The 14,279-nt window shown below is 36.9% G+C and overlaps 1 non-coding gene across 1 annotated transcript; it reads right to left on the bottom strand.

Moving 5' to 3' along the window:
- Nucleotides 1–11,094: 11,094 nt before the first annotated feature.
- Nucleotides 11,095–11,256, bottom strand: LOC111818056. Its single transcript, XR_002822126.1, has one exon. It is a non-coding gene; the product is annotated as a U1 spliceosomal RNA (small nuclear RNA).
- Between the last annotated feature and the right edge of the window lie 3,023 nt (nt 11,257–14,279).

The following is a 14,279-nucleotide window of genomic DNA, read 5'->3' on the forward strand; positions in this document are numbered from 1 at the left end:
GAATTTTTATCTTTTCCTAGGGTGCTTATTGCCAACTGGTGGTCAATTTGTAACACCCAGCTCAACTGAACCAGAATGATGCCAGGTGTGGTAGGCCACCTGGGAATTGTTGTTGGCAGAATAAGAGGCAGAGATGGAGAAAAGAGATGGAGCTGATGGGAGCTGTTGCTTCTTCTGGCTTTCCTATATGAACTTGCCATTAGAGGAGCTAGGGACCTCGCTGTTGCTGAGAATGGCTGTCGTACTTTTCAGGAGCGCTCTGGTCTTTACTCTGAGTGCTGCTTCCTGGCTCCAGGAAAGATTCCTCAGCCCGCTGGCACAGATTCTTCATCCCACGGGCACAGACTTTCTAACTTTCACAGCTGACCTTTCCAGCACAAATCTGTGAAGCAGGCCTGCATGAGACGTTATCATGGGCTCTAGGCCTCCAGCTGGACTCGGAGGCATTATCATGGACTCTACGTTTTCAGTTGGATTCATGCATGACATTGAGTGGAGTCCAGGCCATCAGCTAGATTCTTTGGGTTGATAGTGTGTGGACAGATCCTGCACTCTTTTGTATTTGACTCTTTGGGTGACTACTATAAAATGATCCTATAAATTATGTGTCCTATATTAAATTGTTTTCCCTGTAAACCCTGACTACAACACTAGGGTAGTATTATGTGGTATAATACTCTTGTGGTCCTGGGCAGCATCACTGAGCTGCAGCTACCAAGAAACCACATACTCTAGAGGAGAGAATCTATAGTGTTTCATGTTGCTAAACATGTGTTTAATTTTCAATTTGTGTTGAGTTTATCAAGACAATATTTTTTAAGTGCAAGAAAATTTTTACCTACTACACATAATATTAATTTTTGCTGTTCACATTTTTCTAAACATTGTTCAATAATACTCTATTAAAAAGCAATAATCTTGAACAAGTAAGAAGTTTTAATATTAAAAGGATGTCAGTTCTCCTTGAGGTTCTTTTTTTCTCTTCATAGAACAGGGATTGAACTCAGGCCCTTGCACTTGTCAGGCAAGTGCTTATTCTACTGAGCTATTTCCCCAGCCTGAGTTTTTCTATTGTTTCAAAGCAACTCAACTAAAATAACATCTCATTTTTAAAAATAAAATTTATGAAGCAGATTGTGAACTCTGTATGAAAGAGTTAGGGTCCAAGAAAAGCCAAAACTTTCTTGACAAAATAGAATGTAGTAGGGAGGTTTTTCCTACTCATAACTAAATTCATTCTAATGTTACAGTAATTAGAACCATGTGGAACTGATGCTGTGGTAGATCCCTGGAAAAAAAAATAGAAAACCCATGTGTATTCCCACACATATTTGTAAATTTGATGTATGACCATATAGCAATAGAGAACGATGAAGAAAAAATGGAATTTATCCAATATGGAGAGCTAGGACTGTTATTTGTACAAAGGCAACAAATTCCATTGTCCCTTCTTGCTCCACAAAAAATTAATTCCTAGGTTTAGTTAGCATACTGTTTCCCTTAATTCTCCATGTTAGTGGGCTAATGCTGTATACTGCCTATTCCTTTTCGTTGTCGCATTCCAATGTTGACTGGTTGGGAAACAGCCCGTCAGAGCTCTAGTCTTCACTGCCGCTCACAGGCTCCGCCACTCTCCCGGCGTCATGGCTAGCTTTGCCTCTCGTTCTTCTGCATTTTGGAACCAAAGTGATGATTAAATGTCATGTAGGATATTTTAGGGCCCAAAACTCATTCCTAGGGCTTTACAAAATGGAAAGACAGGCTGGGAATGTGGGAGGTGTGTAGGTGGGGAGTTTTGGTGTGTTTGTTTGTTTGTTTGGCATACAAACTAAAAAATAAATTGTGTGTTTTGTAATTGGATGTAATAATTAAAATGTGAACAATAATAATAAAATTTAGAGAAAATATAAAATATTTTAAAAGCTCAGACAATAAGTAAAATTTTCTTAAATCAGTACCTGCTATAAAAGAAAATTGATACATTTAAGCACATTAAAATTAAAAAACTTCTGCTAAAAATGGTAATAAAAGAAAATATAGGGAGACAAGAACAAAAATTTAAGATTTCTTGAAAGCAAGTGGCACATTCAGTCATATGTCCAATCTTACCTAATGATGTCTGTTAACCTGAGCAACAGTTTTGACAATAAAAATAGAAAATATATCAACCACTGTTAATCAGCTATTCTTGTTTTGAAAATCTATAACATATGTATTGTTGTGTGCTACTGTGTTTCTGATTTTTGTTCTTGCTTTTGTTTTTACTCTTCAAAATAAAATAAAATTATAATAAAAAAGAAAGATATCATAAACACATCTACATAAAAGCCACCTACAAAATAGAACATATTTACTATACATTAGAGAGAGGCTTAGTTTCTAGAGTGTATAAACAAGGGCTAAAAGTTCTTAGGAAAAACACATGAAAACTTCAGTAGTAAAGCAGAAGGACAACAAACGTAAATCGTCTCTTCAAGTAAGATGAAAAACACGTAGCTAATCAGATTAAAAAATACTGGACCCCCTTGATAGTTATGAAAATGCAAGTGGCTTTTCAATATGGCTTTCACACCCAGAAGATTGGCATAAATGGGAAAGTCTGACAATGATAATAACAAGCAAAAGTGAAAGGCAACTACTTATGATGCTGGGTATATACACTGACTGCTTTAGAAAACAATATAGATGTCACTGATACTGTGGAAATTAATTCAGGAAACACTCATGGATTAAAGTCTCTCATGTCAATCTGGGACATGTTCAAGAGTGTTTATAGTAGAGCTAATTGTACTAGTTGGGGGAAAACAGAACGGTAAATAACCCAAAGATCTATTTGTAGGAGATGGATAAATAAAGTAGGGTGCAGTCATAGGATTCACCATAGTAAAAATGAACTCCAAGTATACACAGAGAACATGGATTAATCCCAGAAGTGAGGCAATTAAGCAAAGCAAGGAAAAGAAAAACAGAAAAATTAAAGCTGCACCTGCAATTAGCTTGATGAAAATCAAGTCTATGGAGTTAGCAGGGAACAAAGAGCACTTTAAAGCTGTTGGTAATGATCTATGGCATTTTATTTTTCTTTAAAATTTACTTAATCTTTATATTATATAAAATATTTAAGAACAAAATACGAGAACATGAGAGTACTTATTAAATAACTTTCTCTGGTAAATCGAAAATATTTTTTAAAAAACATAATATACTGCCTTACACAGAATAAATGTAAAACATATGTTAGCAATGTTTTTTTTTTGTTGCTATTATCTCTTCCCTAAATTTTCATTTTACTTTCAGATTTGTGCTACATTCCTACTATTTTCTCATTCATCTTCTTTCCCTTGGCTGCAGCCTTCCTTCCTGCCCCCTCAAGGTAGTATATTTGTACACTCTTCTGAGGTGACCTCAGGATATCTCAGGAACACAAATCCTGAGGGGGGAAAAATTAGCTTCAGAAGAAATTTGGCTAGGTCTCCTCCATAGGAAGAGATACTGCGGCAAAGCTATCACCTGAGAATAATGTGATTTGTACTGTAGTAACTGGACTCTAGGCTACAAAATTTGATAGAAATGTTTATTTAAAGTATGAGATTGCTAGTATAGAGAAAATCAGAGAGCCGAGATGATAGATTATATTAAGTGTGCTAAAATAAATATGTGTTCTGATTATGTTAATAAAATACTATGTAGAAATTTGTATATTCTGCACTTGAGATCTCTCTGAATATGAGAAAGATAAGAAAGCAATATTTTACCCTGTAAATGTTTTGATCTCTACACATTGTGTTTTGCATAGATAGATAGATAGATAGATAGATAGATAGATAGATAGATAGAGACAGACAGACAGACAGACAGACAGAGTCAGAGAGACAGAGACAGACAGAGACAGAGACAGAGACAGAGACAGAGACAAAGAGAGAACTCAGTGAGGAAGACATAGCAAATCCAGCATTTTAAACTACAAAGAAGACTGCTTCTTAGTTCTTTCAGTTAGGAATCAGAAAAGAAAAACTACTCTCAAAGATGTCTCTAAGGCACCAAAGCCAGGTAACAGGACATATCAGTCAAAGAAACAAAGCATTTAGGATAGTTTATATTGTATTATATCATATCATATTTGCAGACAAATATACATACACGTATCACCACATGTTTAAGAGCCGTTCGCCATGGAGACGTGACACTACAAAATTGTAGAAGCCAACTGGGTACTCTGTTGCTTTTATGACATGCTTGTAGGAGCTTTTCCTCTGCCCTCTACAAAGATTCGCTAAAATAAACTGGCAGTAGGCCAATCAGTAGAAGAAGCAGGTGCAATAAACTTATTTGATCACAGTTTTAAGTGACATAAGAATCCTCATACTGAAGGCCCAAAGACAGGGTGTAGGGTGAGTTATTCATTTTTATGTTAGGTTCCATAAAGCAAAGGCAGCCCTGAAGAAATGTGATTGGAGCTCATGGAAACAGACCCACTGGGGAAAAGCCAGCAAGGCTTGTCTGTTCAAGCTCTGCTTTGACCCTCAGTTGTAGCACTCCTTATTCCAAGGTGCAGCACATGACCTCTCTGGGATGAAGGCTTTCCAGGCTGCCTGCCTGCCTTCCTTCTCTTTTCTTTCTTACTTCCTTTTTTCCTTTCTCTCTCATTGCATCCCTCCCTTCTTCCCTCCCTCCCTTACTCTCTTCCTTCCTTCCATTCTTTTCTTTTGCAGTACTGGAGATTGAACCCAGGGCCGCTCGCCTATGCCAGGCAGTGCTCTGTCACTGCGCCACACCTCCAGTCGTTTCTTGTGTTGAGCCAGGTTCTCACTATGTTGCCCACTCCAACCTGGAACGTGTGACCCTCTTGCCTCAACCTCACAAGACCTTGCCTTGCATCTATGTACCACTACACTTGGCTAAGGTCTTTTCCTTACGGTCCCTGTTACATGGAGAGGTAGTATAAAGTTACAGTACTATTTTTTATATCTTGCAGCTTGGTTTGTAGAAAAGGTATTGTTCTGGTTTCTATAATTCACTGGGGGAAGAGGAATTCTCATTGTTATAATTTGCCTAGACAGAAGTGTGGTGAGAGAGAGAATAGCAGGATACAGTCAGCGAGAAAAGTAGCTTCTGAGGCCTGCAGTTTGGATCTCATTTTCTAAGTCCCAATATACTAAAGCTTGGGGTCTTCAGGGAGGGGACAGTGAGAAGGGAAGTACCATAGGGGAAAATAAGGAGGAACTAGCCCTACAGGCATGAGCTGGCAATTCTTGTTGCTCTTACACTGATTGTCTGAGAACCCACACAGAAAGTTGAGATCCATTAACATTGCCCATGAAGAGGAGAAACTGAAGGAGGATTGTGGGGAAGGTGGAGCAGCCGCAGGCCTGGCTACTGCTCCATGCCAATGACAATGCATGTAAGCTCTCAAAACATGGATGCCGCTTGCTTCTGTCCTCTGGTATTTACATGAGGACCTGCTCTGTATCTTATTCTAACTGGTAGCATACTGGAGATGCAGTTTTGGAAATACAGTTCAGTTCAGCCATACTTACACATTACAAAGCCACCACAGTCCACCATTTGTCACCCTAGCAACCAGGGATGTCATCCTAAGCTACTTAAATTCATCATAAATACAATAATGAAGATATGTCTAACACAATGCACTTGTTCCACATACAAGTAGAATAAGCTGATTCTTTACCCACAAGATAATACAAAGTTCATGCTTTTTATTTATAGATAATGCTCATTTTTTGTGTTTGTTTAGTCCAGGTTTTGGGAAACTATGTTTTATAAACTGAGTTTATTTCTTACCCTGTTTTTATATAGCTTATCAGTTGAATTTCATTTTAAAATAGTGTCATAGTAATACAGAAGTGAATGAAATATAAAATAACATTTAATTGTCAAAAAAGGAAAAGAATGTAGAACAGAGACTATAAAGCCAAAAAAGAAGAAGGAGAGAAGAAGGGAAAAAAGGGGAGAAAGAAGAGGAAGAGGAAGAGGAGGAGGAGGAAGAGAAGCTGCTATAGTCCTGCTTGAATTATAATTAAGTGATTATTAAAATGAATAAAAATAAGTCTTACTAATCCTTCAGTAAAAAAATTGAGTGATTGTAGTTTGCCATTTCATTTAATCACAGTATATAGAAATTCCTATATGAGATCTACATTCCAGACACATTCCTCTTTATTTCTATTGTCTTGTATCTATTCATTGAAGAATCAGCTACCTTCATCTTTCACTTTGTCTGTTTATTCACAGTCATGCAAGTTCATCTGCCTAGGTGGCAATTTCAGCTTCCCATTTATGAAATAATCATTGTGTCCTCAAGTGGAAGATTTCTTTGGAAACAAGATGTGCAAAGTCTAAAATAGAAATAGGAAGCAAGATGAAATAAATCATTTTCATTTGTATCTCTTGATTGCTGGTCCTCAGTATTGTGGCTATCACAGACACAGGACCATATGTTAGGTATTTTACCATATCTTGAAAGATGTTGTCTCACAAGATGTTGCCACCCAGATGACACCATAACTCTAGCTAGGACGTGGGTCTTCTGCCTTTGGATTTTCGTTCTGACTAGAGTTACATCACTAATACTCTTGGGTCTCTAGCTTGGAGACTTCAGATTTTGGCATTTCTTGCCTCCACAATTATGTGAGCCAAGTCATCATAATATACTTAGGAATTCTTTTGTATGAAGAAAAGAGTTACAGTTTAGCCAGCTATGATGACACATATATGTAACTCCCACACTCTATTAAGTTGAGAGATGAGGAAAACAAATTTGAGTCCATCATAGGCAATTTAGCAACTTAGAAAGATCCTGTATCATTGAGTTCATACGTGTAATCTGAGCACTCTGAAGGCTGAGATAGGAGTATCACCAAGAGTTGGAGGCCAGTCTGAATGACTTAGTGAGCTCAGGGACAACCTAATCTACCTAGTAAGATACTGTCTCAAGAAAAGGCAAATAAACAAACAAAAACCAACCAACCAAACAACATTTACAAAAGGCCTAGGATATGGCGTAATGTGAAGACCCTGGGTCCAATCTCCAGTAGTGGGGAAAATATGTTATATTCTAAAAGTAAGAAAAAGATTTTATGCAAAAAATTGAAGTGTATAGAACCATTGTAAAAAGTATTGGTCTAATTACATGGGCAAATAGTTTGAGTTCAGTTTTCTCACTGCCAGATGACAGTAATAAGCCTCTACATCAAAAGGTATTGTGAAGATTAAACAATAAATATATTTAGAACAATGACTAATGTAACAGTGCTGGTTGTTTTTGTTGTTGGCAAAGAAAAGAATCAGTAACTAAGCCTTTTTGTTTCCTGGGAGGAAGAAAAGCTGGCAGAAAAGAAAAAGAGAAGCAGTAGGAGGGGGGAAGGGGGAACCAGAGGAAAAAGAAAAAGCTATAGAAGAGAAGCATGAAATTTAGCAAATAATCATACCACTAAACAAGACCAGAAATGTATTTGTTAGCTATTTCAAACATTCTTGAGAAGCCAAATCTGGAAACTTATTATACCTCAAACCTATGTACCCTCCCTCGTTGGCATTCAAAAGGCTTTAGTCTAGAGCCAGGCCCTTAGGAACTGAATTTTCTCTGTTAGCTTGCACGTGTGTGTTGTGTGTGTGTGTGTGTGTGTGTGTGTGTGTGTGTTAGTTAAATCATATTCATTTACATAAAAATCTGTGCATCCACTTTCTCAAGGTGTCTTTATTTTTTATTATTATTTTTAATTTATTTAGTACAGGGTTTACAGGATCTCACTACACAGATAGGACTTGTAGTAATCCTCCTGTTTTCAGTCTCCCAAGTGCTGGGATTACAGGTGTGTGCCACCATGCCCAGTCTCGATTGCCGTCTCAGGACACTCCCGGGGGTGGCGCTGGCACAGCTCAGGGATTGAATCCCAGTCTCTGTGTTTGCATAAGTAGGTGCTTTAATCCACTGAGCTATCTGGTAGGCCCCTGTACTATCTTTTTAAAAATTAACCTTTTATCTTTTTTAGAGACAGTATCTTACCAGGTAGCTATAAGCATTCTGAGAGCTGGAATTATATCATGGGTTACCACACTCAGTTCTCAGTATATAATCTTATCCAGATTTTCAGCTCTTCAAAGCTAGAACATGTATTTAAAAAAAGAATAGTAGTAAACTTTTAACTTTTTATTCTCCTTTTTCTTTTGGAACACACAGATACACAAACACACAAATCAGTATGAAAATATGAGGACATCAAGGACATGATTGGTCAACACAGAGGTAGAAATTTTTAACCTTAGTTTTAAACAAAACACATTCTTAGACAATTTTTGTTAGAAAGGCTTTATCCAAGAGTAGTCATGCTTACATCAAGATTTTATTTTATGCTTTTTGGATTGTATACTTGTCACAAACAGGAAGTAAATACCAGCATTTTTTGGACGTAGTGCAAGTTTATTTCTTATTGTACCACCTGATAGTAAATTTTTGTTTAAGCAATTTTCATTGTTTGCTTCTATTAACTATTTGGTGAATAAAATATGCTCCATTGTTTGTTTCTGGTCTTTTTTGCTTCCTACACTTATGTTAGTAATTTCTAGCAGATGAGTAGAGATGAACAAGCCTCTTTTCTTTTGAACTATATCATTTTTATAGCTGAGCGAATTATCAAAATTTTATGAAAGTTTGGCTTATGGCCCATCACATCTATAATGAGCATTTCTTTTTTAAATCCCAAACAACAGCATTTAAATTTTATATGATGTAATAAGTCATCTCCATTACAATGTCTTCCTTATTTCCTTAATGAAACTGAAATCAACTTTCATAGTGGAAAATTCTAAAGTCTTTTAAAATATTTTCATATATATTTATGTGTGATGATAAGTAACAAGTGATGAAAATAAACCTTCAGTGTACATTTATAAAATGAATAGTGTATCCATTCAAGTGTCCATCATAGTCTTAATCCGGAGGACTTTCAATTAATGTTCCTGATTCCTATTATATTTAGAAAATAGAAGTAAATCTCATGTTTGTATAAACAAAACATCAAACTGACTTATGCCTAAACTCTACAATAGTACCCTGGTCTCCTTGTGGCTTTTAAAGATGAGCTGTAGATAAGAGTCATATCTTTGAGATAAGGCCAGTGCCTTCCTAGATCCCCTCATATCAACTTGATTCTATCTACAGTTGTCACCTCGGACTTCTGGATCACCAATTTCTCCCTCCTTACTGGTCATCTTAACAGTTTCTCTTTGAATCTGACTTTCATTTTAGCTAACTTTCTACTCCTCTGCTTCCTCTTTCACGTCACTTCCTGAGACTCTTCTACTCTCCCTGGGCACAAATCTTCTTTCTCCACTCTCTTGTGAGCTTGAGCTAGTCAGATTTTGATCTTGGCTCTCTTGTCAGAAGCTCTTGTCAAGGTCACAAGTGACCTTCACATTGCCGTATCCGATGGGCAGTTCCTATCCTCATTTGGTGGAGGAACTCATCAGTATTCTTTTTCTTCAAATATGTAGTCATTTGCAACTAAAAAAGATGCCTTTATTGATATTCATGCCAATACTTTTCAGCTTCCTTTGGGAATCCCCTTTAATTTCTCCAGTATTCGAACTCTCTACTGCTCAGAGCCCAGTCACTATCCATGTTCAGTCTGTGTGAGTTCCTGTAGCTTCACAGCTGTTGATGGCATCCTACTAAAGCCTCCCAAGTGTACACTTACTGTCCAGTGTTCTCCTCTTGAGTCCACATTTGTATATCTACCTGTTTCTAATCATCACCATCTGCTTGTCTAGTGTGCTTCTTAAAATTAATCAAATTTTTGATTGCTTCTTCAAAACTTCTTTATTATCTCAGCAAATAGTACATTAATTATTCTAGCATACCACAAAAAGCTTGGAATAATAATTGCTAAAGCATCTTATCCTTCTGTGTTTTCTGAAAACAGACCTTTAAAAATCCCAGAATCTAATCATGTGTCACTTTTTGCTTCCATATCACCTCTATCCCCTTTGTTCATCACCTCCAAATGTGGCCTTCCTTAGAAATAGTGTCATTGAAAATGTAATTAACTAAGATGAGGTAACACTGTAGTGGGGTGGTCTCCTAATCTAATATGATGAGTGTTCTTATAAGAAGATAGCCATCTGAAGATGCAGAGACACCCACATAGGGAAGCTCAAAAGAAGATAAAGGCAGAAATTGGAGTGATGCTGCCACAAGCATGGGACTTCTAGAAAATCCTGCTCTGTCCTGTGTAGCTCTTGGTTCCCAGGGAGAGGATGACGAGAGGATGAAGGAAAAAAGGAAGAGTCAGAATAGAAAAACTGAGGCCCTGTGGAGCCTCTGTCCTGATGGGAAGGATGAAAGAAAGAAGGGGAGGATGTAGAGGAGAAAGAAGAGGTGAAAGAAGAAGAGGAAGAAGAAGAAGAGGAGGAAGAGGACCAGAAGGATGAGGAAGACAAGGAGAATGAGGAGAAGGAGGAGGAGGAGAGCTCCAAGGTCTGCAGCATGTTTACTTATACTAGAGAGGTTGAAAATCACATGAAACCTGTTTGCATAATAGTTTAGCCATGTGGCTTGCTTCAGGCCCCGTGTTCCCTCTTGAGATTAGTTTATCCATGTGACTTTTCTCAGGTGATGTGTTCTTGAGGCTGACCTTGATCAATCTCCAACTTCAGCCACTCTTCAAAATATCCCATATTATATAATTTTGATTTGGGGACTAAAAATGTCTTGTTTCCTCAAAAATTAATCTAAGAGATAAATTCTCAAAGAATAAAAATTGTTTATCAAAATGTATATTAAATCATGACAAGGCCAAGTGGAGAAGAGAATTATTTCAGATCAGTTAAAAAAGACCATGTGTCCCTGTTTAAGGGGACATGTTATTTTAAGACAAATAGAATTTCAAAGAAATGTTCATCTTATTTAGTAGTAGTGGTAGTATTATTATTCTAAAATTATTCTAAGTATATAATAACACAATGCAAACAAGGTATTTTATTACCATTGTTAGGAGCCAATGTGAAAGAAGAGCTGCAAGTATAAAACAAAATAAGTTCAACTGAGCCTCATAATTTACTTCTGTTTGCACCCCCAAGGGGAAAACACATAAGTAGCCCCCACTACCACAAATTAAGCAGTCGAGTTTCCCACATTTAAGAAAATCTCAGAGGTCACCCTCTCCGCAGTGCGATGGATAAGCCTCACCCTTGGGAAGCCACTTCATGATCATAGTATCTCCCCTGCCAGGTATTTCTTGCTTAAATTTCAATGAGAAAGAACATGCATTCATGTAATTGCCTTTTTTTTTTTTTTCAAAACTGAGGTTTTAGTTTTTCCCAAGGAAAAGCCTAGAAACAATAATAGTCTATAAAAAATGAGGGTCATGAACTAAACTGTGCCACCCTATACTAAAGGTATATTTGGCCCTAGGGTCTTTAAGAAGCTGATTAAAGTTAAATGAGAAGGCCAGCGAGATAGCTGAGCAGATTAAGGGCCTGATTAAGCAAGCATAGGAACTGGGTTTGATGGGTGATACCAAATGCTGTACCAATCCCACCCCTGGATGCACTGAGCATGCCTGTAATCCCAGCGTTGGGGAGGCTGAGAACAGGAGGATCACTAGAAGTTTGAGCAGCATAGTGAAACCCTGTACCAAGCACGGAAAATAAATAAATAAAGTTAAATAAGATCATAACAGTGCATCTTTAACACTGATATCTTTATAAGAGGACACCAAGTTCTCAGCATATACACAGAGGAAGAGCCATGTACCAACATAGCCAAAAGGTGACCATGTGCAAGCCAGATAGAGACCTTATCAGTAAATGATTCTGATAGAATGTTGAACTTGACCTCTAGCGCCCAAAACTGAGAGAAAATAAATACCTATTATGTGAGCCACATAGTTCTGTATAACTTTCCCCATGTTTAAAGTAAATCAGTTGTTCTCTTTGATTTATGTGTACTCTGAGCCAAAACAGTGAGCATGACTAGGGTCAATTGGTATTATATTCATACCAATTTCACTGAAATGGGTCAGGGTTTCAGGAGAAAAAAAATCTATTTTTAGTTTAAACGTATTTTTTGATCTGGATAGCTTATTTGATTGAAAACCAGGATTTCCATCAAAGAACACAATGGCCAACATGAAGGACTTCCAGCTGACTAAAGATAGGACAATTTGAGCATCAAATATCATAATGAATGAGGTTAGTTAAAATTATTAAATAATATTTTATGAATTCAAAAGTGATCCTTTAAATGAGACAGAGGTGGGGAAAGAAATAGGACCCCAAAGTGAGAGAGTGGAGAAAATGCTAGGTCTTATAAGCTCCATACATCTGCAATGGATGAAAGAATTAGACGATAACAATTTTCAAACTCTAATGAAGTAAAATGACTTAAGCAAAAACAGTAGCTGCACCATTAGATGAAAATGTGATGGCAAGATCAGGCTGTGAACACTTGAAGCTATTGAGCAAACTCACCAGCACTAAAAGTGGGACTTACATGCCTGCTGATGTGCTATCATTTGGCTCACACAGTACCACCTACAAATTATTTCTGCTATGGAATTTTGAACTTGAAACTAAACAATCATCTAGAGGCAACTTCTGTGTATAGCGAATGAGAACAAAACAAAATGGCAATGCAAGAAAACAAACAGACAAATCCACATTGTGGGATGCTCTTCAAACACACTGACCCAATTTCTTTAACAAGTCACATACAGAGAAAGGAAAAAGTAGGGAACAGAAGAGGGGAAAAATTCTTTTAATTTTTAAATCAAAATAATTTCAGTGATGTTCAGTGACTTATCAAGAAAATATCGCGTAGACATGGTTTGGATCCTGAGTCAAACACAAAAATTACACAGAGACAATTTTGAGATAATTGGAGGGTAATTTGATTATAGTACTGGGTATTAGATCATATTAAAGACTGATTATTCATTTTATTAGGTGTTATAATGACATAGTCATGTGAGAAAATGTCAATATTTATTTTGAAAAATGTACTTACATGTAGCAGTGGAATGATGTGTTCACAAGTTGTTTTCAAATAATTCAACAAAGATAAATACAAATTAAAAAAGGATAAGTAAAACAAATGTGGAAAAATCTGGATAATTACTGCATATGAGCAATAGATGTAAGAATTATCATAAATTTTTGCTTGTATGTTTGAATTTTTCATAATAAACTATTTTAAGCTACTACATTTGAAAACTACAAGGTGATTCCTCAATGAATTGTAGCTGAGAGATAGTGCAGAAGTCAAACATTGGCAATGTGGAAGAGTAGGCCAGAGTCTAGAGCTTTGAGCAATTAGGGATGGACAGGAGGAAAATGCTGCAAGAAATGAATAGAAGGTTGAGAGTAGATCAGGTGTGCATGTGTTGTGTGTACAACTGTTTATATGTCTGTGTGTGTATGTTTGTGTTTTTTAGGTTAACAAAAAACCAAGCATTAAGCCAAGCAGGTTTACTATTAAAAACCTAGGAAAGAGTAACATACACATTATTCTTAGCACACAAGGATTTGCAGTCTTCCGCTTCCAGGTTCTTCCTGCTTCCTCCATCCTGCTAGAATGTGCTTTCACCTCATTATCCACTCACAAAAACCCTTCTGATTTCTTTGCCTTTGGAAGAGCAGACCAGTCATTGCATTCTACTTTTTTGATTTCTTGGACTTTCTTAACACTTTGCTCTAGACAGGCATCCTACTGTCTTAGCTGGCACAACTTATCCCCCCATCACCTTCTACTTGACTCCTTTCTGCTGCAGACACTTTAAGGCCCCCTAAAGAAGCAAACTAGGAAGACACCCAGTAACTTCTCAATCTCCCCTTTCTCTAAATTCATGCAGCATTCCCTCTTTCATAGTTCAATGACTGTGTGATGATGTATATGCTTCTGTATACAGTAATATGAGCAAAATAGTTAGAATCAAGTTTTTAAATGACACAGAGATATATTTCAATGTAGATCTAAGAATAACACCTAACCATTAGTTATCTTATTTTAGGTGGCATGTCATGATATAATGCCACTTTTGAAAGATATGTGCTCCTCAAGGGCCAGAGTGATAGTACTTTAGCAGTTTGGCATACCCTCAAGACCTTTAAAAAGAGAGCCATTGACCTACATTATAGACAGTCATCTCCTGAAAATGAGACTATATTAAGTGATCATCAAATTACATTCTAGCTATATTTTTACTACCAGAACTAGCTCTACTATTGAAGTTCATAATATATTACTGAACTAATATGCTACT

Source organism: Octodon degus, unplaced genomic scaffold, assembly GCF_000260255.1.
Source record: "Octodon degus isolate 3935 unplaced genomic scaffold, OctDeg1.0 scaffold00078, whole genome shotgun sequence".
Lineage (NCBI taxonomy): Eukaryota > Metazoa > Chordata > Mammalia > Rodentia > Octodontidae > Octodon > Octodon degus.